This window comes from Serinus canaria, chromosome 9 (genome assembly GCF_022539315.1).
Source record: "Serinus canaria isolate serCan28SL12 chromosome 9, serCan2020, whole genome shotgun sequence".
Lineage (NCBI taxonomy): Eukaryota > Metazoa > Chordata > Aves > Passeriformes > Fringillidae > Serinus > Serinus canaria.
The window spans coordinates 6,055,727-6,083,438 of NC_066323.1; the positions used below are offsets into that span (position 1 = coordinate 6,055,727).

Genomic DNA, 27,712 nt, shown 5'->3' on the forward strand with positions numbered 1-27,712 from the left:
AATTATCATACTAACACGAGGGTCAGAATGTAGAAATTGGTGGATGCTCCACACCACAGAGAATCTGGTTTGGCATCAGACTTGGATAAAGTTTAATGGGTTTGGGGAATCGGTTGCTGAACTGGAATTGGATGAAGAATGGGTTTTATTGAGGAAAAGCCAACACTGGAGAGAGGGGATAGGGAACATTCCTACCATCAAAACCAATTTCGCTCAGGCTGTAAGGAGGGGTTTGAGTGGAAAACAGCACAGCATTATTTTACAGGGTTTTTTGTTAAACAAACAAAAAAAACCCTGAATACATATTCATGAGATGAGAGGTAGGAGGTGGCCAACTGAATAACTCACAAATTTCAGTACATAAACACAGCAGAAAAACATCCAGCAGTCTACCTCAGAGTATTAAAAAACCCCAAAACCAAACAATAAAATTAAACATAAGAATTCTATTAAACCAGTCTGAAATATACCTGATGCAATTTCAAAGTTTCTCCTTATTTCAACCAACTGTGTCGTAATAAAGAGAAATACTGGCATATATTTGTGGAACTACATTTTGTAGCACTTGCACCTTCTATTTTATCCTTGCTCTAATAGGTAAAACCAGTGATACTGCAATACACAATTGTCACACAGCAGACACAATTGCCTTGTTTAGGCCACAGGTGACCAATTATGAGAGATTCTTGTCTATATGTCCTGTGGAAATAGATTCAAAATGTTCTTCAGTATACTGGGATTTTGCTTGCTCATGTTCAACAGGCAATAAATTACTCATTTACTTTTGGATTTAAATCTAAACTATGATTCTGCTCTTTAGCAGCTTAGAACTATGGTGCACAGAAAGAGGGTTGGCGGGTTTTTTTTTCCATTTTTTTAGACTTTTATTGAGACACATTCATCTGTTTTTAAATAAAAAAATAATCCATCGAACAAAAGGCCAACAGGAAAACCCCAAGTCCCACTTTATAATAAGCATTAGTGATCTTTCAAGGCCAAATCCTGCAGGTGAGAAGGAGACAAAAACCTTCTAAAATTTAGGAATCCCCCTAAAACTGTCCCAACAACAGAGGAAGCTCCCCCCTGCTGGGATGACACTTGCTCAGCAGCAGCAGCTCTCACTTCCACCAGCCCAATACACACTCACCACCTAAGTAAAAGTGTAACTAATGGCCTGATGCAAGGCTTTTCCTAGGTATGTCTAGTCTGTCCTGTTTTCATTAAGCACAAGGAGATACAAATCCTAAAACACTGAACTTCGTTATACAGCTACCTCCTTGGGAAAATACATTTGAAAAAGTCTCCCATCATTCCACTGCCCCTGCTCATTTCATTTGCCTTGCTCCAAGCCCTCACTCCACTACTCTTCTTCTCAGCTCTGAGATTTATTAACTTGAAAAAAACGTGACTTCAGTGTTTCTACTACAGCAATGCTCAGCAGATGTCTCACATCTCTATTTATACAACTCTAGAACTGGTAATAAACATGACTTCCCTATTGCCACACTACATTTTTTAATGAGACATCATTCCTCGTCTCTGTTTACCAAGAATTACGTTGGCCACAACGAAGTCCTTCTCCCACAATATTCCAGCACATAACAAGGGTTTGGAAGGCTGAGTGGAAACTTCTCACTATACATGAAAGAATTCTTAATGGTTAAGGATTGGCACTCTCCTCCCTGTGCCTGTGGAGAGCAGGGCTCCTCAGAGGTGTGCAGGAAGGTGTCTAAGGGGAGGGAGATGCCTGGGAAGGCATCAGGCATAAACACTCAGCCTTTCAGAGCTTATTTCCACCCAGATCCCAACCCCAGTGACTTTCACAGGGCTGTGCCAAAGACATTTGTCCAAGACCAAGAGCGTGGTTCCTAGATGACGTCAGATGTCTGGGCAGGCAGCCAGCTTCCTATGGAAATGATTTCAGTATTGCTGGACTTCAATCTAATTGCATTTATCATATGATTATTTATGTAAGGAGCCAGCAGCTTGTATAGGTAACCTGTATTCTTGAATCTAATAAAATAAAGTATATTTTGAAAATACGGAGAAAGAGATAGATTGAGCTAACCAGAAATCATATTAAAGTTTCATGCCTTCCTTTAAAGCCACTTATTCCAGAAAGGAACAGATGTTAGCCAAGACAAATACCATCCTTGCTCAACTGGGACTTGGAAAGCCTGATGCAAAGCACAGTATTTTTCTCACCTGCAAATTTGCAGTTGTTCCATACCTATAATTATACACTGAATGTAAAACCTTGCCCCCTCTACTCATGCTTCATAGCAGGTTCTCACTGCCCCAGGGCTTTGCACAAAATTCTTTCATTTATTCCCTTTGTGACCTTTCTCTTCAAATTTTTCTGTAATGCACAAAAATCTTCATCCAACCCACCAAAAAGCCAAACAAATTTGGAGACAGTTATGCCACATTCTGAAATTACCATTTCTCCTCCCAGACAACGTAAAATCAGTAATTTTATGCACACTTTCTTCTCTCTCTATCCCTTCCCAACTGTACAATTTTTCACTGAAGTTCTACCTGCACACAATAAGACATGCTTAAACCCCAGAACACTGAGAGGTCCCTGTCCCACATCAGGTGGCCATGTCCTGTAAAGCACTCGTGACCCTAAATCAGTTGATTGTTAACAGACAGAACAAGGAAGCTGGTGAAGTTCCCACCACATTAAAGCAGGGCACTGAATTCAGGCATTCATGGAATCTGTGTTCCAAAGGGAAGAGCAAGAAACAGAATTATTGCTACATCTCCCCTTCCTCTACACTCTTATGGTCCTGGTCTGCTCTTCCAGTCCCCTAAAAGGAAATATGCCTTTACAACACCCCAGTTCAGATTTCAGATTCTGGCAGGGTGTTCCCAAGGTTTTTGCTGTCCTTTCTGATCATCCCTCTCCCCTGAATAACAGCTCAGAAGTTCAGCAGCAAAAAACAACAGAACAGCAGAAAAGGCTCCATCCTTCAGCAGTGATTTCAAGATTCACTGTGTGTCTAGAAGATTGTAATAACCATGAGCAGATTTCCTTCCTGTTCACTGCAAATCTCAAAACCTTTCTATGGAAATCTATGGAAATCTCCCTTTTTTTTCCATAAATTAAATTTGGATCATTCTCTAAAAATATAAATAGGAAATACAATATTAAAAAAACTCAAAACCTACACACACAATACAAATTTACCTCTGTGGCATTTTTTTGGACAGGATGTAATTGCAGCAGTGTTAACCACTCATCACTAGCAAGTGTACAGTGCAGGAACCGTGTGTGAAGTGTTTGAAAGCATTCTGAAATTTTGGAGAAAAGTGTTTGTTAAAAATGTTTTGTCATAATTCGTTAGGCATGTCACAAATGTTAGGTAGTATTGATGTATTTTATTTCCAAGCCTGTTCTGCTATTTTTACACTTTTGCCTGCATACCAATTAATGGGTTTTTGTCATTTATTGCTTTTTAATACTGCAACACACTCTCTCCACAGTAAGTGGTTCAACAGCCTGAACAGTCTATTAGGAATGCAAAAACTAAGGCTGCCCATGTCAGATTTATGTTTTACACAATAGCCCTACCAACAATAAAAAAAACCCCAAACCAACAAAACAAATCCAAAAGAAAACCAAGCCAAAAATATCCCCTGACGACACACAGATCATATCTTTGCCAAATTTCAAGCACACGCTCTCAAACAGGAAATAAAGCTTTTCAAGAAAAATTTTTAATAGGTAAAAAAAAAAAAAAAAAAAAAAAAAAACACCAACAAAAAACAACTGACTAGTTTTTCTCATTGCTATTATCACAAAAGCTGACCTATTCCAGCTAATTTGGCAAGAAAAGGGAGCCTACTCAATACAAACCTTATCACACAATGTTTTGGCCTACTTATAAAAAATTATTTGTGATCCAATTTCCTCAGCGGAGTTGTTTTTACAAAGCTTTTCCCCACTGCAGCCACATTCCACTGGGACCATAAGGAGAAGTGATCACATAAACAACTGAGTTTCTGTGAGGGCCATGACCCCACTCACAGCTTCCTTCATCCATCCTGAGCCACCACCTCTGTGATGGAGGTGGACAACCCTATGCACGGGGGAAAAAATAAAAAATAAGCATTTCCAAGTTTTGTCAAGATAAAGCCCCAGACCAAAGCAAACCCCCAGAAAATCGGGAATCAAGATCTGCAATTCCAGATTGGTTTTTGCCTATGGAAAACACAAGCTGTGACAAGCCTTATTTTGGAAAACTCTAACACAGAACACCACCTCTGATGCAGCCCATGTTCAGTTGCTGCAGTCATTTTGGCATTACCACTGTGTGTGCATGGAGCAGCTCACACATATATTTATTGTCTGACTCCTCTGGTAAATTATTTTTATGCAGTAGAGCCATCTTTTTTAGTAAGTTGTAATAAATAGGGCTGCACAGCATTCTACAAGACAACAAAAGGATAGCAGATCCAAATACAGCTCTTTTAAAACAGTTCTTGGCTAAACAAGAAGTTAAGAAAAACACATAACAGATACAGCTTAATCCTCAACCACCTCACAACAGGCACACAAAGGACACTTCACAAGTAAACACTGAACAGCAAGCACTTAAAAAAAAAAATCCAGTTTGGTTTATAATTGATTTTTTTAAGCCACATTCTGCTTTTGACTTCAGATATTTTGGGACCAGTTACACAGGGGGAGGAAAAAAAAAAGTAATTTTTAGCAATTTATAACTATACAGCCACACTCTTTTTCAGAGCAGGCCCAAGGCTGTGTGCACAGATCTAACTCTGCTTTCTCCACACATACATTATGCAATGCAATGTGATAAATATGTAACCATGGAGGCACACACTGTGTTGCAAACAGGACACAGAGCTCCTGGGTGACCCAGGAGAAGGCAGGCTACACCACATTCTAGCAATGATTCCCTTCCCCCATTTCTTTTTCATAATGGTCCGGCAGTTGTTCCTCAGCCTTTTTATACCATCTCCTCTCTGAGGTATGTAAATAATTTAGTCAACAGCAATGCATTATGCAATTTATTTTCAGCCAACAGCACAGCCTTCGTTAGGTGCAATTCATGGGAAGAAGCAGTTAATTATGGTAATTCATCTGCAGACCTAGGTGAGCAATTTCACTGTTATTCTGCTATCCTACTTAATATGCATGTGCTGTATGAGAGCAGTTAAATGGCAACTTTCAAGGCTGACATCCCAAACCCTGATTCCATAACAAGCTTTGAACCTGGGCTTAAGGCAGAGCTACAGTAAACAGGGCTTCTGGGAGGCGAAGGAGTCAATTTACACAAAACAACTTGCAAGCTCAGGGTTTAAGGTAGTCTAGTGAATAGACCTCTACCAGATCCTAGAAATAATTCTATGCTATTGTATTGCACTATTTGTGGAATGGTATGTGATCATATAATTAGAGATCATATAGTACATTCACACAAAGAATACTTTAGGGCTTGCTGGGGAGGGGGGAGGGGACCTCTTTTAGAAAAGAAAATTACATTATCTGGAAATTCAGAGCTAATCTCAACAACTCAGAAATGCTACCAGAGAGCTTTTTCTTCACAAACTTTAGAAAAAAACATTTTAGGTCTGATTTCTGCCTGAGGAAGAAATAGCTCCAAACAAAACCAGCTGAGGCTTTGAGTCACTGAGGTGTTAAAAGCCTAAATAAAATATTTAGGAAAACAGACTGAAATATGTGCAAATATTAAAAAATATAATAATTTCTAAACTGTAGCACTATGATTGCAATGACAGGGAGGCAAAGAGAGCATTTGGTTCAGAAGCAACACTGAAGAAGTGCTTTGAGCAGGTGTAGGAAGAATGCCATGGGGTTGGAGGCTGAACCTGAGAGAGAAGGAAGGGCAGGTCCCAGGGAGGGTGGCAGCTTCCTGGAGAAGGGCTATGCTCCAGCACAGCCTGCTCAACCCCTGTGTTGAGGGGTGGGCTCCAAGCTCTTCTCCTGTCCACCCCATCCAGAGGCCATGCCGAGTGTCCTCGCTGTGCCCTGCCCTTGGGGTGACAGCCTCGCCCGGGCACTCCATACCTGCCCTTGGCAGCCTTGGGAGGAGAGCCCTTGATCCTGGGGCTCCTCTCCACTGCACCTCACCTCCGCCCTTGTGCAGCCCTCTGCAGACTCCACAATCCGGTTCAATGACCCAGCTTGCGTAACCTCCAAGAGCACACAGCTACCGAAGGGCAGGCTCCTGCCAAATCCCTGCCCTCCCCCGGGAAGCACATCAAATCCTGCAGAAACCGCTGGAGCTCCACGCGCTCCGAAAATCCGGTGCCCAACTCAGGCAGCTCTGCTTGTGCAGCACTTGTCTTCAGCCACAAACCATGCCTGGAAACCTGAAAACCCCTCCTTGATTAGAAGATTAAAGTCGCAAAACCAGAAGAGAATTGCTGCTTTAATGGCAGAAGACACAGAATTTTATCGTAAGCATCCTGAAGAATTTTGAATTTCATCGTGAGCATCCTGAAGGTCTCAGTGGAGCACAGGTCCAAGAAGCACAGTCAGACAGACAGTTTTAATTCAACCTTACATGCTTTGATACAGCCACAGGATGAAAGCGTTAGTGGTCTCTAGTTTGTTTATGACTGACTACATATGCTAGAATGTGCTCTGCCAAAACCCATTGCTAAAACAAAAACCAGCCTTCAAATGGCACAAAACTTCATAAACCAAATAAACAACACATTGCAAATATTTAAGGATTCCAAGCAAAGGCTACTTCCGTAAAGTCCAACATTTAAACTGGCAACAACACATTTCAGACACTGAAACAAACGACTGGCAAAAAAAAGCCTGTCATCCTCAGCATTTCAAATGGTTCATTTTTCTGTTATCCTGGGGCACTCAAATTATAACTGAGCAAATATACATATCCCTTCCTATTTAAAACAAAACAAAAAAAAATGGAAACATTAAATTTAAATCTTTCTGCTTAACCCAGGACTAGAAAACTGTCAGCGCTGAAAATTAGTTTCACAGAGCCTTAATGTGTCTGAAAATGGCTTATTTGCTACACATGACAAGCAAATTCCGAAATAAAGGGAAACCCTTTCCCTCAACATGCACACTAATATTTTTCTTTCCTGAAGGTTGGATTACTTCCAGAGAACCTGAATTGACTTCAATGGAGCGATAATATATTTCTTAGGAAGAACATGCTAACTGCCTGAGATCACAAGAAAATGGTTCAACCAAGAAAGGGCTTCACTCAGCTCTTCTAAATATACCAAAGAATCACACTTAAATGATTTTTTTTAAACAATTAGGGCTTGACTACACCAACAGCTATATCAGCTGATATATAGATATATATTACACTAAACAGGAATGAGACACTTTCTTCCTGGAGTCATTCCAAAAAAAATGTGAGCGTACTGTAAATTCCCACTTTTAACTTCAACCCATGCTGCCAGTGTGTGTAAATACATCTTTGCAAAGTTCAAGGTATTTATTTAAGTGCTAGCAGGACTTTCTTTTCAAATTAACCAGAGATACTTCTCAAGATAGAGTGTGGTGAAAATAAGAAAAGTCACCATACAGAAGTACAATTTATAATAGCAAAACCCAAATGTATATGGCTTTACGTACTACTCCCAAAGTGAAGAGACTCCCCAGAATTACAACACTCCCTAAAATTTAATTTTTTTAGCAGATGAAAAATCTCCAAACAACATATGAAAAAAAGGTAATTTAACAGTGCATGTCTGCTCATCAGTGTCACAAGCACAACTGTGACAGCCAGGACCAAGATGTGCTTTAGGAGACACCTACACCAACAAGGAAAACATTGACCAGAAATCAGTGTCCTCAGACCAGGAAAACACCAGTGGCTCCCAGTAAAGGGCATTAAAAAAAAAATATTTTCATAAAAGCTTGTAAATTAGTTTATAGTTAAACTTATAAACAAGAATAATTTAGGAAGCTATAAAGGAGGACTCACCCAAATGAAATTAGATGCACACGACAAAGATTTATGTGTATTTTATGTATGGGTGAACCCAAGCAGTCAGTACAAGCCTGTATGTACAGACTGGCTGAGCTATCAGCTGGCCCACTGCACCCTGAGGAGATTCTGCCTGATAGCACAGCTGAGATAAAGAGTTCATGGCCCACCCTCACCTAACCAGCTCACTCCAATGACTCAGCCACAGCCTCCACAGTAGCAACGCCAGTGTTTGTGGAGCCAGGCTGTAAACTGGTGCAGCAAAACTACCTGGACTTTAATCCCCTCTCCCCACCAAAACAGCTGTTGGGTTTAACACATCCTTCCAGAGATGATGTTTTTAGGACCCATAAATCTGTCTCAGCATGGCAGAGGACTCAATATACCACATTACAGGATAGAAACTCTTTTGTGCCTCTGCTCCATCAAGAACAAGGTGAGGTCAAGGGTTCCATCACCTCCTTTCCCACCCCCAGTGCTGGGATAAGTGGCAGCTTGTGTAGCTGTTCTCCAGAATCCATTCCTGAAGTGGCTCCACCAAGAAAGTTCTGCCTTTCCTCACTCCCAAAACTCTGCCAGGGTCCAGAAAAAGTGGAAGCATCTTAAAACTTCATATAAGGTTGCATTTCCACACTACTAAGGACAGAAAAATTTATGAACCAAGTAGCCTAACTTCAACGTGTCCTGGCACTAGTAGAAAATATTTCCAATGTGAAGAACCATGTTCTGTCCAACAGAAAACTAAAAACACAGACAAAACCTATAAATTAAAATGGAGTACTTGCTTAAACTGAACTCTTGTACTAGTGTTCAGTAGAAACTGAAAAATTAAACAAAACTGCTACCTACACAGCCTTTCAGCAGAAGATTTCAGGGCACTGAACTGGTCTGAAAAAGCTCCTGTTAAGTATTAAATCACTGGTGCATGGGTAAATTTGTTAATCCATTTGTGAAGGTCACACAGTGGCAGAAATAACAGATAATCCTGACACCAGCTTTCTGTCCTAATCATTCTGTGGACAGAAAATCTTCAGTGATGTAAACAAAAAATAAAGTAAACACAGTTATCTGTCACATACTCATCATATATTAGGTCAACTCAGAGAAGCAAAATTGTGGGTGTGGGGAGTGAAGGTGTGTCTCTGGGGATCCACCACAGAGCTAGACAGGCCTGTGGAAATGTATGGAGAGAATTTATAATCAGAAAGTAATTCCATAATTCCATCTATCAAGCAGTTCCTATGAAGGGACCGTGTAAACAAACGGCAGTCATGCTCAAAAAAAAAAAAGTCTGAAAACCTTGAGCAGTAACCCACAGAATATATTTCATTGCTGTATTACACCCACATTAGGGTGCCAAAAGTTTGCCATTCATCCTGCATCGAAATTAAAGCAGTATTTTACAGACGGCCTGCAAGCCACCCAAACTGGGGAAGTTTTCTAATACCAGAGAGCAGATGGACACACAGCTGACACTGTCGACATGCAGTCAGGATTGCTATGAGAATTTCTACCAGCTTGAAAGTTTCTACCACCTTCTATGCCATTACATATGAAAGCAACTTGGTAATGCCTACTGTAGAGCTCTGACAATTCAAGATCATTCTGGTGAACAGTCCTGCAGGGGTATAAAACACACTGCAAGCACCAGCTTCCAAAGAGGAAAAAGCAAGACTATATGCTGATTTAAAAAAAAAAAAAAACCAAAAAAAAAAACCAACCAAACACCACCCCAAACCACAACAACATTTATTCTACAAATCAAAAATACTGGACCAGACAATGAGCTACACAGGCATTGTTAAGATGTACTAAAAGCAATAACATAATAAAAATCATTGTAGGCAGGGAAGACTAATCTTTCTGCTCTTCCTTAAGCAAAACTCACAGCAATTTCAATGGAATTCTCCCCCAGATATGGCTGGATGACTACATCCACAGCCTACACATGCCAAGTCTGCTCCTGCAGCCCTTTACTGCATCCATCTTAGTTACACTACACATATCCCGATCACAGGGATTTATTAACAGCACGATTAATTTAGAGGTGATCCACAAAACTGTGACTTCAGTACAGATGAGGTTCACTATTACTGTCTCCAGTGTCACCAGCCCTATGGTAAAGGACTTACACCTGGAAGACTTTCAAGCAAATATCTTTTACTGACTTTCTCAAAAGCACATTCTCCATTCTCTCAGTCCCAAGCACACCCACTCTGGAGCCAGAACACCAGCCTTGCTATCCATAGGTTTTGCTGGGAAATGAGGTAGGAGAGAGTTTACGATCCATTAAGTGACCTGTGTTTATTTTCTTAGGTTTTGGACAACAAGACATGAAACAAAAATGGTGTTTAGATATCTAGCAAGAGAGTGTTTTATGCTGCAGTTTCTGGATGTGAACTCTTTTAAAGACAAACGGCTCGGCTCCGAAGTCGCAGTTCCACACAGGACAAAGGCGCCTGTGCGCACGTCCCAGCTCGCAGCCTCAAAGCCCTGTTTGTTCACCCAGAACAATGGGGCATGTGACTTGTCAACACTACCCACAATAAAAACAATAAGATAAGGCTGCCACTGATTTCACGATGACTGACTTTGTTTTCACTAATTTTAAGTCACAATGTCAATAAAAACTTCTTGCATAAAACCCCTTATTTTGAAAAGCCCAAAGCCAACCCCACCTTGCGCCGAGGTTTTCACTCCAACCTCCTCAGCTTTTCGTGTCTCCAACTCCAAAGCCTCCCTCTGACTTCATCAAGAGTTGGATCAATGCTATATGCCTAGAGCCAAGATTATTTTTATCATATAAGAGCACTGCCAAAATTTGTCCTCTGCATTTCCTGCCCTGTGTGCCCATCCCAACCACCCATGTGCCCGCAGGCAGGCCCCTCGCTCACCTCCTGCTCGCTGCCAGGGGCACACACAGGAAAATGAAACTTCCCCAGCAGCCCAGCAGGTTTTGCTCCACCAGTGACTCAGGCTACATCATCCAAACCCATTCAACCCCTCCAGCTCAAGAGAGCTACCTAGGACTAAGTCCTGCATATAAATTTAACATTTTGAGAAAGAGGAAGAAAGCAGAGAAGACCCAGAGAATAGAAAAAAAAAGGTACCAATTTGATTTAAAGTACTGACAAGAGAACAGATGGGGAGAACTCAAAAGAAAAAGTCCAAAATAACAAAAAGAACAGAGAAAGCCCAGGGGAAAAAAAGAAAAAAAAAAAAAAAAAAAAAAAACCCAGGTGGGCAATGATTAGAAAAATCAAATAAAGCCTTAGGAAGTGGTAAGAATAAAATGGAGCAAACTGACAGTTCACTACACTTATTTGCCACTTTCCCACTAGAGCACAGATGAGGAGCAGAGCCAAGAGGAGAAGGCAGAGCCACCCTGACACTTGGAAAGGGTTAATTCAGAAAGAAAAAAGCAGCACAATCTTGCACCACTTGTCTTTTTATCACACAGGGGGAGGCTTGGGGGGTTATTTTAATTACACAGAACAGCAGTAGGCCCAGCAGCATCAGATTAACAAATACAACTAGGCAGCAACAGGCACACGGAAGTACATTGCAGTTCCAAACTTTCACCATTTACAGGAACATTAACACAAATGAAATCTGACTAACCTGATCTCTGAATGTGCTTTTTAAAACCTGAGAATTTCTTTCATTTCACCTTGAAAAAACTCCATTCCACAAGCAGGTAGTTACAGGGTTACAGGCCCAGGCCACAGCTGGGTAAGTGGGAGGCACATTAAGCACATAATGAAATTTCACATAGTCTAACACCATCAATGGAGCTTTCTGGAGTTCTGCAGCAGTGTCCAACACACACAAGCCTTGCTGCTGGCACAACAGCCAGACCTCAGCCTATGTAAGGGACGTTCTCCTAGCTGAGTCTGACACTGCATTTCACATACCCTCCGAGCCTCGCGTATGAAGTCACCCGTAGCGTCAAAGAGCGAGTCAAAACACATCCACAGTGTTTTCCCTGGCTACCTCTGAAAGTTTCCATCCCTTTATCTTTCGTGTATTTTTTTTTAATTCTTCCCACCATTTCTGTTGATACGCACAGGATCTCCACAAGTCCCCAGCACATGCAAGCAGTGAGTATCTCTCTAAGGTGGGACCTCAGCTGTGTTCCAGGCACTGGGACAACAGCAGACTGATGGGAAAACTGAATTTGGTGCTTTCACAACCAGCCCACAGAACCACACAAAGAGAGTGTCCATTTCTTAAGACAAAAGCAATGCCCTTCTTATCAGAAAATAATACACCTAGGAGGGCTGTGGTGCCCAGGCACCTCAACGCAATGACACAGTGGTAAAGAGGGCTTTTTGTTTTATTTTAATAGAAGAGACTCTTAGAACTTAATTGCTAGTGTATTTAATGGGTACTATACGTACTGTAAAAAAGAATCTTACAAAGGGCCTTGATGAACTAGGATAAGTAAAAAATAACCTTGCATATGTAGACAGCAGAAGAACCAACTAACGTGGCTTTTGCCAACAGCAAGATAACATTGATATTTCTAATGCAATCAAAGGCCATTCACAATCGGCCCTGGAAGACATTCACAGAAATACAAAGCATTTTTCTTACAACTCAAACACTGTGACAAATATTTACTATAAAGGCAAAAGCTGTTAAAAAAAAAAAAAAAGAAAAATAAGTTGGTTTCTATTAATAAGCTACATTTAGACATCCGTTCCTGCTATCAGATCAAGCTCATCAAAACTGCTTAGTAGGTTGTTTCATTGTATTTGTGTTCAAGTTTTGTCACAACTCAACATATTGAAGTTTCATATTGCTGACTTTTTTCATGCCCACAATGGTAGATACGTACAGTCTAAACAACATACCAGATTGTGAAATTTAGTTGTGCCTTCAAAATAAAGTGGAAAATCAGGTACCACATCAGCATCAAGAAAATATTCATATTGTTCAGCAAGTACAGACCCCACTTCTATAAACCCCAGATCTGCTCCACTGGCAATGGGAAACAGATAATCCACTGCTACACAAGAAATGCTTCCAGCACAATTTATTTATGTCAGCATTAATAGATGGTTTGACCACACCATCCCTCATTTTCCTCCATCCCCATTTGTGCTAACTTTGCTTTGTAAGTACGTTAAAAAGTATAAAATCTCATACATTAGAGAATCACAAACATCATCACGGCAAAAAAATCTATATTTTTACAAAGCACTTCCCAATTAAAATTTATCTCCAGGCGTCTGTATTTAGGAAAGTGTGTTTGTGTGGATACACAAGCAGCAATTTCTGCACTAGAGAAGAATGTGAACATCCATACAGAAATTCGTGGTGATTCATTGTTTAGCAGTAGTCTTCTCTTTACAGCACACCGCAGACTGAAGGACACGTTGCCAAACTGAGAGCACCAATACTTCCTTTAACCTAATATAGGACAAATAAATACACTTCAACAGCTTCTAAATCTTGCACGTCCTACTTTTTTGACCCAGATCTCTTGTTATTTCCCCCATAGGTCCATGCAATATCAAAACTATTTTTTCCCCACAAACTTAGACATAACCTAAAAGAGGAAAAGTTCTCATGCTTACTGTGAGCTAGAGACCAGGAAGCAGGGGGGGAGGGTCAGACTCACTCATCTCTCTTAAGATCTATCGGTATTTTAAGGTAAGCTCCTCTCTCAGCTGCTGAAATTAATGGTAAAAACACTCATTTGTCCAAGAGAACTGTAAGTTAGACCAATATCAATAATAAATGAAAAATAATGACATCTTTTTAATGCTATTTTTACAAAGCAAAATAGTATTTTCAGAAGTCATGCTGACACTTGAGCATGAATCAGTCTGTCCAAAAACCACTAAAGAGCTATGAAACTTGTTATTCCCCTCCTTGGCCAGCCTGGGCAACTTATTCCAGGAAATCAAACTGTCTCCTCTTTGCCTGGTACTTTTAGGGAACCATCAGGGGACTCAAATCTGCCTCACAAGTGCTCGCCATCCATAATTCCCCACTCAGTTTGCTGGCAATAGGTCACCCATGAGAAGAGCCTGAACTTTTAACATTGTTAATGTCAAATGGATGCAGCTTTGAGGATGGGTTCTATTTAGGACTCTAGCCCTTGACAATTTCTGTGGTTTTGGCACTGAGCACAGTATTTAGCACTACATTTTCACAAACAGTAAATATTTGACCCTTAACTCATAACCTTGGAAAAATGCTCCAGGAATAGGCAGCACAGAGATCTTTTCTGCAGCTCTCTGGTTGCCACCAACAGGCACATAGCTGTGCACAGAGCAAAGTTTCCACTTTCACAGTCCCAATTCATAAAAATCTACCAGCAGCGTGACGTCAGTGGGGTGAGGGAGCTCTGCGTGCAGCCAGAGAAGCGACTGAGTCATTCCCCAAACCCACAACGGGTTAAAAGGAGCACCAGCATTACTGCAGGGACAGCTGCTCGCCTGCCCTGCCAGGCTGGCAAAACCATTTCCCCACTGAAGGGGAAGGGAAGGTCTGCTACTCACACCCCACCAGCTCAAACTTCCAGCAACGCACCTCCAGTGATCTGAAATGACACCCAGCATGTCTGCATATGGCACACGGTTGTAGAGAGTGTCTGTAACACACTGACACTGAACAGAGACTGAACAGAGCCTCAGATCATAAAACAAAAAATCCCACACAACTGTTTTCTCTGGATGATTCTGATTTTTTACTGCTAGACATTACTGGTAAGCAAGATTGCTCCTCTGCAACATGGAGACTTCAGAATTACAACAATAAACACAAGTCAGAGCACACAACATAGCCTTTCACTAATACTGCTCCCAGGAACAGAAACTACACCCTCACGGGAGTTTGCAAAAGCCTGCAAACCACACACAAGAGTTGATTTTTAGAAATGCTAAGCACACACACAGAGACTGCCAACTTCACATGCAACTGCAGGGACTCAGCATCTTTGAAAATAAGACTATTAATATCTTACTTTAGAGATGCAGATGGCAGCTTATACTCTTCTTAAGTGGAGTCAAGCTTGCACCAAGCACAACTACAGCACAAATTCAGGGACCAGATCCCCATTGCCACCACACTTCCAGCTCTTGGAGGCAAGAAGGATACAGAGAGGACCAGCAAGGGCCATGGGCAGGCACTGAACCACACAGCCAGGCTGACACCCAATCTGCCTGCATTACTCATCCTCAAAAAATGGTGTGTTGGGCCAATAGCATACCTAGGGATGTTGCTTCTGGCATTCCAGCTAACATATTCCAAAGGACCTCAGTATCTCCACTTAGCACTGAGTTTGGCCACACACAATTATATCCAAATTAAATTGAGACTCTTGGAAAGACGCTGCATATATTGGCCAAGACTATTCCATAATGCTCCCCCTCATCACTTTGGAGCTAAGTTCTTCAGAAAGCTACACCAATTCACCAGACTTTCTGATTACTATTTCTACAGGTAAGAAAATACACTCAAAAGTCTTCCCTGCAATCAGCCCATCCAAGAAGCAAGTGAGCAGGTGTGAGCTGCAACCTCAGCAATTTCACTCCTTGGCTAGGCTAGCCAAGACAGCAAAATCCTACACACCCAACCAATACGTGAATTTTCCCCCTACAATTACACAACCTCCAGCTTGGAATGACCACTTACTTCTTATCAAGGCAGAATTCTTTTTAATGCTCCTTATCAATATAAAAAGTTAAGTCTAAAGGATGTCACAGAAACGTTAAATGGTAAGGTATTAAAGACAAAGGTTTCAGAGTGTAAACTGAGTTACGGTTCTGTAGAACCTTCCGAACCAAAGACACATTTAACCTGAGCTCAAACAAGGCCGCTAAAACTCTAGGGCATTTTGTATAAGCAAGCTCAGCCTTGTTTACATTATGAGAGGGAAAGAAAGGGCCTTCTCATCTTGGATTAGATACCACAAGACAGAACCCTAAGAAGTTTGCCAGTTTTCATACAAATCAGCAATTTCCAGACCAGACTTCCCAACCTTCTCACTCAAGCTATCAACTCTCCCAGAGTGACAGCTAAGCTGCCTCATTTTCACTGCTTCTTACCTCCAGTTAGCTAATTCAATTTTTGCAAAATTAAAGGAAAGCCAATATATTCCCCTACTATTTCATATCAAAAGATATTCCTTATTCCTCATTTCACTGTCACACTTTATCTCAGAAGAAACCAATTACGAAATGAATAAAACCGTCTCTATCCACTCTGGTCAGGATCACTTGAACCTTTTTCTAGTAAAGTCACTTGTCATTAAGTGATTTATAGAAATTAAGACCATCTAACTTCATACTTCAGAACTTAAAAAACTGACCACATTTGGGACAGGGGTAGCTAAATCAATAGCAGAAACATAGAAATGGTTTCTTCATCACCTGTTAATTTGAAGCTACTACATTAATGCAGCAATGCAACTCAAAAAGAGAGAAGAGCTGTCAATCATAGCTCCTAATGGGAAGCTCCTGACACTCCTTCACCTAACACAAACACTTAAATTTGTATTTAAAAATGAGCATGCAATGAGTATATTCTCAGAGCAGTTACTTTTTGCAGGAGCCAAACATGCATAATTACAGAGTGTACGCACACACACTTTCACTTCTCCCCCAACCTGCAGCTACTTGCATGAGCTGATGTTTAGGGCACTAAATACAGTCATTATTACACCCTGAACTCTGTGTGCAGGCATGTGCAAACACACACCCAGTGAGGATGGTCAGCACACAGACCAGCATCACACCACTCAATACGAACAATGTGAGTTAGATTATCAATGAGTCACACTCGGGTACGATACATCCCAGAATCACAATATTGCAGTATTGACACAACACTGACCTGCAGCACACCCTGTCCTTGCTCTCCTCTCCAAAGCACAGACCAGACCACTTTACCACCACCACCTTATCCCAGCTGGGGAGGGGAAGAGCTGGCAGGAGACTTGTGTCTGTCTCTCCGCCTGCCAGCAGTGTCCTCGCCAGCAAGGTGTCAGAATTCACACAGGCACCACAATCCTCAGCAGCTGTGGGACCAGGGGGGCAGAAGAGACAGGCAAAGCAAGCAAAAACTGGAGGGGTGATTGTCACTTGGGACTCCCAACAAGCAGAGGAATTAGTGATGAAAAGGTGTCACACCCGCCACTACCTCAGCCTTCCCAAAACACTGTACAGTGCTGTTGTACCAAAACAGCATCAGTGTAATGCAAGATTCACATCCTACTGCCCACCACTAATACAAAACACACCCAACTCCTGGGAGCAACTTCACAGGCAGCTGCTGAGCTCATTCAGCTGAACGAGACCAGTGATGTTCACAAAGCTATGTGTTTTACAGGACTTCCTGACTTCTGCACGATTACATCCTTGTAGGATGTGGGTCTTTGCTGCCACAACGAAACTTGTAACAGCAAACACATTCTGACTCAAATGTGAAGTCTACGTTCTATTAAATTCCAGACCAAAATGAAGTTAGGTAAAATAACTCAGTTTGCTTTACATTATTCAGATCTGTTCTTCCTAACTTAAAACTATTATCTGAAAACAACATTATCAGCAATTTTGGCCATTTCCCCTAATCCATCCAGAGTCTCTTTTATGCTTAGGGCTGTAGCACTTTTTAGCATCAAACTCTTTCATGATGGGAAAATGACTATGAAGTATTGCTGTTGGGTACTTAGCGCTTATACCCTGCCTTACAACTTCAAAGCATTACACAAACATCAATAATTACCATATATAGAGTAAAACTGAAAGAAGTATTCATATTTAAAAAGAAACCAAGAAAAAAAATCTTAACTACCTGTTTGAAGGGGGGGAAAAAGCTTAAGCAACAGAATCTTCTGTAATTATTGTACTCTCTTTGCTACAAAGACACGTTATGGCTATGCACGTTCAAACAAACAAAAACTATACATTCTTGCAAAGTCTTAAAAATAAATTATAAAGCCCAAAAGCCAAACCCCAACTCCTTTCATACATTTAAATTACATTTCCTTCTCCTTTCCTCAAGGAATGAGAGCTAAGTGTCTTCCAGGTGTTCCCAATAACAGTTTGGGAGGCAGGCCACCAGGCTCCCAAGACAGAGTACCAGAAAACACAGTTCTCATGGAGAAAAATCCAACTTCCCCCAAGAAAACTTAAGATAGCGACAGTGTACCGGCTCAGGCGACCTGAGGTAAATAATACAAATGTTGCCATTCCATTAGACCTTAAACAAAAACAAAGGGAAAAAAAAACACTAGAGAAAACCACAGAAAGTTTGTTTCGATCAATTACAGGGCACCACCTGTGCCCTAAGCACCATCAGCGGCCCCTTTTTTTCAATGGATAAGGGCAAAAACCCCTTCACAGCTCATTCATAAACACATACCCGCTCACTTAAATTTAAGGACACACACAGGAGCTTGTAGTCCAGTCCTCATTTGGAACATATTCCAAAAAACCCACTAACACACATGTCCAAAGGAAGGCCCCAAACGCAACGTGAGCCTCACATGGACAAGCCTTTGGGTTACTCAGAGAAGAAGAGGGCACAAAACTGCCCTAAAGCCCGGGTACAACCAAACCCCAAACACCAACTTTGCATATGGTGCCCTTGCTGCTCAAGGAGCACAACTCACAACACCCAAAGGGCAGAGACCATCAACAGCAAAGAACCTTTTTAAAGCACACAACGTGCTCAGACATTTCTTTTAGCATGGAAGGACAGCAAAGCAAGTCAGACAAGCCCACAAAACTCTTTTTTTTATGCAACAAAGACCTGTTTCTCCTGATCATGCCTCCCATGCCTTAACAATAAGGAAGGAATATGTTTTGTGATCCCCTCCCCCATAAATCAGTTAGGAATTTGATTTACACAGACAGGAAAACGAGGAAGTCGAGCACACTGGAGAGTAGTAAAAACTTCACCAGCAAACTTCACTTTCCTACACAGCGACCTACAAACCAAACTTTCCTCCAGACTCACGTGTCATCTGCAGCAACCAGCCCCTGCCATAAAGCACAGACAAAGTTTTGCTGTTCTGGGGATAAAGACAAGCGAGGGAGAGACTTTTATTCTGTCAAGCTGCCTTAAAAGGAAATTCGGTGATGAAAGATTAAATTCACCTGGAACAACACGATAAATTTTAACCCTTTCGAGGGTACAACAATAACAAGCCACATATTTCAGGACTTAAATCCTCCACCAAGCAAACAGTACACACCGCATCGACCACGCGAGTCCCTCTAATTGATACAACACGAAATTTACACCAGGGCTTCGGACAGGGATAAGCCCTGGGAAGGAGAGACGCTGGGAAACGGGGAAATAAAAGCTTATTTTGTGCGCCGAACCGGGCCCGCTCCCTGCCACCGCGGGGCATTGCATGTTCCACCCGAACTTCGCGGGCGAACTGATCAATAACTTGGCTCGGGGGGGATCATCGGGAATGGCCCGGGGTGGGGGTGGATCCCCTTCCCAGGAACGGGGAGCCGGGATGGGGGAGAACTCCGCGAGTGGGGGAGGGGAAGGGCCTCCCCTCCCCCATCCCGACCCGGCCCTGCCCCCCCTTCCCCTCCCCCCCCAAGTAAATATGCGGGAAGGGGGGGAGGGGAAGCCGCTCTTCCACACAAATCGGGCTAAAAATAGGCCTTCTCGCCATGGCTCCAGTGTGCCATTCGCTGCCGAGGCCGGTGTCCCCCCCCATCCCCCGCTCCATTAAACCTTTTCTCTTTTTTTTTTTTTTTAATTTTAAAAAATGAAGGCGGGTGGGGGAGGGGAAGCCAGCGGCGCGGGGTGGGGGAGGGGAAGGGATAAATATGTGTGTATATATAAATATATGTATGTGTGTGCGTGTGTGTGTATATATATATATATGTATATATATGACACATATTAATAAAAACGGGGGGTCACAGAGGCGTTGTGGTCCCATCCCCCTCCCGCCTCCACCGACACAAGCAGGGCGGCCGCCCCCCACCCCCATCCCCGGCCCCTGCCCGCCCCCGGGGCTCGGAGCCCCCCGGTTCTTACCTTGCGAGCGGCTGCTCCCCCCTTTCCCAGGGAATGGAGACACGAGGAATTCACCCTGGATTGTCTCTCCTCCTCCCGTGTGTTTTATACCGCCGCGTGTATACACGCGCACATCCCTGCCTGTGTGAGTGTGTGTGTGTACACGCGTATAGTTATCGATTATATATATATGTATATACACATATATATATATATATATATATATGTATTTTTAAGGTGTCCACACCGAGAGGAGGAGGAGGAAAAAAACACCAGGGGAAAAAAAAAAAACCAACAAAACCACCACACACACAGGAGGAGGAAGGAAAAAAAATACCCAGCGCGTAGCGCTGTGATATTCAATTATATCCGAGCCAGGGGCCGGGGGAGGGGAGGGTGGGGAGGGCGGGGTGGGGGGGGGGGGGACTGGAGATTAAGTCCCGAGGAAGGAGGGGAGAAAAAAAAAAGTAATATGTGTGTGTGTGATTGAGATTGAGGAGGGATCGGGGCGGAATGTGGGAGCTGTTACTGGGGGAAGGAGCCAAGCGGCGCGGAGCAGCCGGCGGCCCGCAGACACTCCGGGTGCCCGGCCGCGCCGAAATGGGCGCCGGCGGAGGGAAGGGAAGGGAAGGAAGGGAGGGAAGGAAGGAGGAAGGGAAGCAGCGGAGCCGGGAGGCGAGGCCAGGCGAGGAGGAGCGGCCCGGCCCGGCCACACAAGCCCAGCGCGGGGGTCGGGAGGGGGACCCGCTCCCTGACGCCTTCCCCGCCGCGCCCGGCAGTGCGGGAGGGGAGGGGAGGCGGCCGCGGGCAAAGGGAGGGAAGCGAAGGGGAGGCCGCCCGGGCACGGCAGGCCCCAGGCCGCGGAGCTTTTCTAGGAAAGACATTAAACTGCGCTGCCAACAGAGCTTATGTAAATGCAGGATGTAACATGGTGGTTTCGCCTCTCTCCTCGCAGCCCGTCGCGGTTGGCGATGGCACCTGGCACCGGGATCCAGCCCCGTGCGGGCACCCCGCTGCCGCCTCTGCCTTCTCGTTTCATTTAATAAAAATAATCCTCCGCATCGCTAATGCAATGTCCTACCTGGGTGCTGCTCATTTTTACAATTGAAATGCTGTTCGTCATCTACAGGGCCGCATTGTTTGTTTTTGAAAGCAAGCTTTGTTAATCAAAACCACATTCGTCACCAGGCAGCTCTTTCCATCTTAAAATGGTTTTGCAAGAGCATTTCACACTCTTGGGCCATGGTCCAGCACTCTTATGTCCGGACATTGGCACCCGTGCAGAGTCCCAATGACCACAAACCCTGCACTGATGCGATGGCAACATCCGAGGTTATCCCAGCTCATTCCAAGGCTCTCCACACATCCCAGCCCAGCTCTGGTGCTGCTCAAATAGGGCATCCACATCACCACACTCAATTTCAGAACTCAATTTCACTGCAGCTGGCAGTGGATAAAGAAACGGTCATGAATGTAGTGCCTTTTTTTTCTTTTTCTTTTTCTTTTTCTTTTTTTTTTTTTTTTTTTTTGGTTTTGTTTTTTTTTTTGTTTTTTTTGTAGATAGAGCATTGCCAGAGAACTACGCAGCAGTTCTGGATTTTACCTTCAGTCTAACACCTGGGATATACCATAGGCAGATTTTGCCTACCTAAGCATCATCCCACTAGCAGATGAGGTCCATCAGCTCCACAAAGCCTTGGGTAGATCTCTGGGTGTGGGATCCTCTCATAGTACTCATTTTCTTCAGGGTCAAACCCATGCATTTTTCTTTGCTATATGAACAAAAATATTTAAATACAGACCAGAGTTATGTAAGGAAACCTAAATCTTTCTAGAAAAGCCATGAAGCATATTTGTAATTGTAAATCACTTGGTGTCCACATTTATTTGTGTAATGATTTTGGTGGCCCAAGTGGGCAACTTTCTCTTGTCACTAATGGTGTGTAGGCTGTCTGCTTTGGGTATGTAAAGAGGCAATAATTTTGAACACTATCCAGTCCAGCTCCAAAGTTTACTGAAAGTCAAGAAATTTAAGAGGGGAAGAAAAAGTGGCAAGGCACTCATTAACGCGTTCACGCATTATTATCTTAGATCTGTCCGTGCTTCTAATGGAGTTTGACCTCTTGATACTCTGATTTATTTCCCAGGTGAAAGAAGATAAGCAGTAAGCAGTGTGGAGGAAGGGGAATGGGAATATGCGCATAGCCTAAGGCAAGAGGAAAGGGAACTCTTCTGGGGGACTGGGGGACAGCAGGGGCCTGAAGAAGGACATGGGAGAAGTCCATGAAATGGGAATGAGAGGTGTGATGTTCAAAAGGCTTGTGTGAGGAACGGGGGAGGGAGAATCCCTGAAGTGTGCGTTGTTTGGCCCTCAGGAACTACAAACACTGTCTTCCCATCCATCTGCCGAGCAGCGACAACGTGCTGAGCTGAAGTCATCTGGCTGAAGGTTTCTGTGGTCTGGTGTTCTCCAAATGTTCCGTCGCGGCTCTGGGGTGCCAGGCTCTCTTTTTAACACGACGATGTGCCCAACTGGGCGATTTACCGAGAAGCTCTGCTCTGCAGGATCTGCAAAGTGAATTCTGGCGATTTGTGCTTTAATGGTCGTCCCCCATCTGTTTTGTTCTGGTTTCCCTTTTTTCACGAAGGCGAACGCCCTGCAGGACTGCACTAAGGCCTCTCACCCTCCGTGATGGGCTTTAGCCTTTGCAGTTCTCTTGCCCAAATGTGCAGCTGGATTCAGAGCTACAGGGGACACTTCCAGAGCGTATGGGAAGGAGGCTCTCGCTCTCAGAGGTTTCCAAGAACAGATGTTGGGTAACACGGGGCAGTTGAGCAGGTTGTGGTTCAGTGAGCAAGCTGAGCTCAGGGAGTTGGCTTTGCCTTCTGGGAGAGCCACTTCTAAACAATAACTCTTGTTACACTTCCCTTCCCAAAGTAGCAAGAAAGACTGGATAAAACTCTAACTTTCAGAGGTATAACTGGGGCAGATGTGAGGTCTTGGTTCATCTCTGTGTTTGAATAAAAGCACGCTTCTGAAGTTCTTCAGTGACAGCTGCTTACGACCAGTGGCTTCATCATCCCAATGACTGGAAAGTCTTCTCACGCCCATATTTTTAAGACACATCCTTAAAATAGTTGAAATGACTTGTAACAGGGAGTGCTCGGCCTACCAAGCACATATAAGCAAATATTTGCAATAACTGGCCCAGTGTTTGCACAGCACCAAGCACACTGCCTGGACTCCATAAATAATAATACTTGGCACTTGCAGAGTGGTTTCCATTTTCAAAGCACTTTAGTCATAACCCTTGACACCTATACGGCCTTTTACATCTTTACAAGAATTAATTAATCCTCACAATGCCCTGTGAGGTAGATATGCACTGCAATAATAACAATAACAACAATTAATAATTCATGTATTCTACTCAAAAATCACTTCAGGGATTAAAATGCATCTGTAATACTTGGGGTTTATTAACATTTTCCAGCAAATAATAAAACCCATGCTATTGTGTTAAATCTATATAATATCTATCCATAAATCTTGTGCAGATTGGAGCGAGACTGAAGGCACAGCGAGGCACCAGCACATCAGCAGGAAGCAGATGGCTGCCTCCAGAAAAGTTCAAGCCCAGTCCACACTCCACCCAGGTGCCAGAGTGGAGCTCGCCATGCACAGCAGCCTGTAAATAAATAGCAGGGCACCAGGAAGGCTCTTAGTTCATTTTTAGCTTTTGTTGATGCAGGGGTCCCCCAGCCCCCATCCTGCACAAACTCAGCACCAGGAGGGTGCAGGCTCCTGGGTGAGGAAGGGCAGTGACTCAGCACGGAGGGCAGGGAGGAGCCTGGACAGCACCAGGCAAACACTTTCCCTCCGCACTTTCCCTCGTAAAAATTACCATAGTGCCTTTGATATGCAGGCAAGCCCCAGTTAAACCTGATATTTAAACCAGCGGGACTTAAACCCTGTTGATTTAAACAGAAGAACCATCAGGCTCCCACGGGGGAGCTCCGGGCTTGGCAGGGCAGGGGAAGGACCAGGCTCCCCACACGGAGGGATCCCCCACAAAGATGCTTTTGTCACTTTGTACCCCAAAGTGGATTAATGTGAACCACAAGGGCACTTTAATCCTAATGAGCAGGTACACCCACACCCTAGCAATTCCACCAAGAGTTCCTCTGGATCAGAAGCACTGGACAGTTCGGCCTAGAGGCCTTCATGCTCCTGAGACCTTTTTTTCCCCTTAATTTGAGGGAGATATCAACATTAAGGAAAAAAACCTACTTCTAAATTATTTGTATTTTTATTGGGCATACTGAGAAAGGAAACAGGTTCACTAGTTTGAAGGCAGTGGTTTTATTCCTTTTGAAGCTGCTGACAATGAGTCTTTGCAGGAGAGGACATGCTGGAAAAGGGCTTCTTTCTGAGAAGGGAGCATCTTCTGCCCCACCTTATCATAAATTTATTGCTGATTCATCATTTAGTGATCATATATGGTAAAAAATGTCCAACACTGGTGATCAACATCACAGTACCACTAGTTTCATCAGTTGTTTTAAAGCATACACACAGGGCTAACCCTGTAGATCTCCATGAGCCAGGGAGGAGTCAATCCAAAACCAATCATTTGATACACAAGTGTATCGTTGATACACTTACCAGATCGATTTGGGAGGCTTCTGTTTCCCAGAATAAACAGCAGGAGCAGAGGAATAGCATGACCAGGTGAACAGTCCCTCATTCACAGGCAGCTGATGAACTGTGTGATCCACGGCCATGAAGTGCTTCTTTCAGGAGCTTCAGGACACGAGTTATGCTGCTCAGAGCATGTTCAGCTCTCACTCAGTGTTCAGGCATGTGAACTGTTCTGCACCTCCCTGGACACGGCTGCTGGCCCCAGCCCTCCTGCACAAGGGCAATTTCACCTTGCTATTTTCTAATCTACCACAGGGCCCCAAAAAATAGTACAGATGAGCAAGGTCAGGACTGCTGCAGGATGGGGATGCCTACCAAACAGCCTGGCCTCACTGTTTTATTGCTGCTGAGCTCCCACCCAGAGAGCCATCATTCCCTGAAGGCTGTTAGAGAAACACAGATGTGTGTGTGAATGTGCCACACCAAGGAGAGCTTCCAGATCAGTGCCAGAGGAATGGATTTTTAAAGGAAAATAAAGAGATGCCCACTGCCTGAGCTCCTTCAAGCACCCTGCACCAAGTTCCTGCACCTTGGCTTCTGCTGGGCCACATGGTCCCTTTTAATTTTTGGAGAGGAAAACCAGTGGGTTTGTAGCTGCAGTCCCAGGGCATTCCTGCCCATGGAGGGGCTGTTTGTTTGGGGCAGAGAATGTCCCTGCCCACCTGAGCTCCCACTGTGCTACCTGGCACAAGACAGAGGACAAAATAAAGCTGAATGTCATCCATTGCTATCCACAATCCAGCCCCAGGAGGATTGGTGGAGGTTTCACACAAGAAGAGAAGAAAAATGAGTGAACAGCCTGGGAAGGTGCTGATACAGACCTCACTCTGGGAAGTGACACACACTGACCTCAGCGGGTTCAGTTATTGCAGGTGCAGCACTGCAGCATCAGTGTGAACTGGGGTTCTTGCAGGCATGGCGACAAATTTGTGTTTTGGCTTTAATAATTTGCTAAGGATTGGGGTTTTTTGTTTTGTCGGATTTTTTTTTGGTTTGGGGTTTTTTGCGTATGTAAATATGCACATTTTTTTTAGATGGAAAGAAAATGTTACTTCTCAGACAGAAACACTGAAGAATCCCCTGTTAACTCTGAGGTTATGGCAAAACTCCCTTCCTAGCAGCCATGTAACTCAGATGTTACGTCCTACAGTGGCTGAGCAAATCCAAACTTGTTGTATTTTAACATGGTTACGAAAAAGGGTGTGTCCCAGCTGCTCTGGCATACCTCTGAAGTTTCAAGCAAGACATATCTAGTCCTTGTAGGAGATCAAACAGATTATCTCACAGGCTCAGGATGTGGTTGCAAAAAATTCAGTCTTGTAAGCGTCATAGTGAATCATAATGTGATCTACACTACTTGATGTAATTACTGCAGAGTAAATAAAGGCACAAGTACAAAAGGTATAATATTTGTTGTTTACCTTGATCTCTGTCACATATTGTTGGAATATTTCCTGTGAGTCCAAGAATCCAGCCAACCTGAAGGAGATTTCTCTTTCTTGCCCATACTTAAACCCTGGTTTTTTTCATTATACAACGTTGTTCTGGTTTTTATGTGAGGGGAGGACAGAGCCAGGACTGATTCCCTCCCTAATCAGAGTCCTGAAAGACTTCTCATGAGGCCTTCAGCAAGCTGTTTATTATCAGGGCATGAGCTTCTATCTATAAAAAGAGAGGACTAACACAGCTACTAATGGTGATTATATTATTGTTAACACATAATTATCTATCTCACAAGAAATTGGGAGGATAAATTAGTGTTTATGAAGTATTTTTAAGATGATAATATTATTTATATGAGGGCTATACATTATGCCTTGAGGACAGCAGTTGTTGAAAACCACCTTCTAATTAGGTTTTGCTAATGATAGTGTCAAAAAAGTGTAGAAAAAAATATCAATAGGTACACTTGAACTGGTTTTATTTCTTAAATTATTTGCATCAGCTGCTTTCTTGTAGACAGATATGCTATATCCACTTACACCAGATGTTAAACATTGTTTTCTAGCATATTAAGCATAAAATGAATGATGAAGGTGGCAGTGCCAAAGCACACCCTGCAGTATGTTATTAGACAACTTGCTCCAGTGATTAAAGCCCTTGAAGTCAATAGAGGTTTTGTAGTTGTTGGGTTGTTTTTGTTTCCCCACCCCGCTGGGCAAGGATTCCATCCTGGATCTCCAGCCTTGTCTTTCACTGCACATCACCGATGTGCTTAACACTTAATTAAAGCACACCCAGGATTTATTCCACTCAATCCCCTAGCAGAGGGTGACTGCAGGTACTCAGAGGGAACTGACAGCAGCATAAGCCCAGCCTAAAGGATGACTTCACTGGGGCTTGCTGTATTTCCCCTTTTTTTCAGTCAATTATCTACATTTTATTGAACATCCACTTCTTTCAGTTTTATTCTTGAGGACTTCTGATAAGGTATCAAACTTCCCCAAGCCAGCTGTAATCTTCACCCCCTCCCTGTGACAGGAACTGTGAGTGGCTGCAGTAGATTAAGCAGCACAATCCCACAAAACATTTCCAATACAAGACCAAATTTTATGAGCTGTGCGAGCATCCTGTGTAACGTTCCTAGCAGGTACATAAAACACTTCAGGGTATGAGCAAAAAGAAAGATCAGACTGGGTAGAGCAGAGCATTTAGGAATAGCTGTCAATATTTCACAGTGCTTGATGTGTGCCATACCATGAGACCAAAACACTCACACACACCAAAAAAAAAAAAAAAAAAAAAAGAAAAGAAAAGAAAGAACACAAACAAAACAAAACAAAACAAAACAAAAAAACCACCACCACCAACAACAAAAATCCTAACAAAACAAAACAAATAAAAACAAAAACAAAAAAAAACCCCAAAACCCAAATCTCACAGTGGGAGAATGAACTGAGAATTATTTCCTCAGCTGAGCCAATATTTCCTACAACATGGCTTTCTGTGAGTCAGCCTTTTTGTGCCACGGAACTTAAAATAGCAAAAGTGAGATAACAGTAGGCTTGTTGGAAATAGAAATTTTCAAGGGATACAAGCA

At 43.1% G+C, this 27,712-nt stretch overlaps 1 protein-coding gene across 5 annotated transcripts in view; it reads right to left on the minus strand.

Annotated features, from left to right (window-relative positions):
* Positions 1-20,365, minus strand: part of TBL1XR1 (TBL1X/Y related 1) — a 108,248-nt gene extending 87,883 nt beyond the window's left edge. For 2 of the 5 annotated variants that reach the window (XM_009089040.4, XM_018912782.3), the window contains exon 1: positions 19,992-20,365. The gene's annotated coding sequence lies outside the window, so the exon portion shown is untranslated. Of the gene's footprint in view, positions 1-7,967; positions 7,986-18,944; positions 19,031-19,991 lie in introns of those variants that run through there. The other 3 variants (XM_018912786.3, XM_018912784.3, XM_050977828.1) reach the window with 3 other exon arrangements.
* Between the last annotated feature and the right edge of the window lie 7,347 nt (positions 20,366-27,712).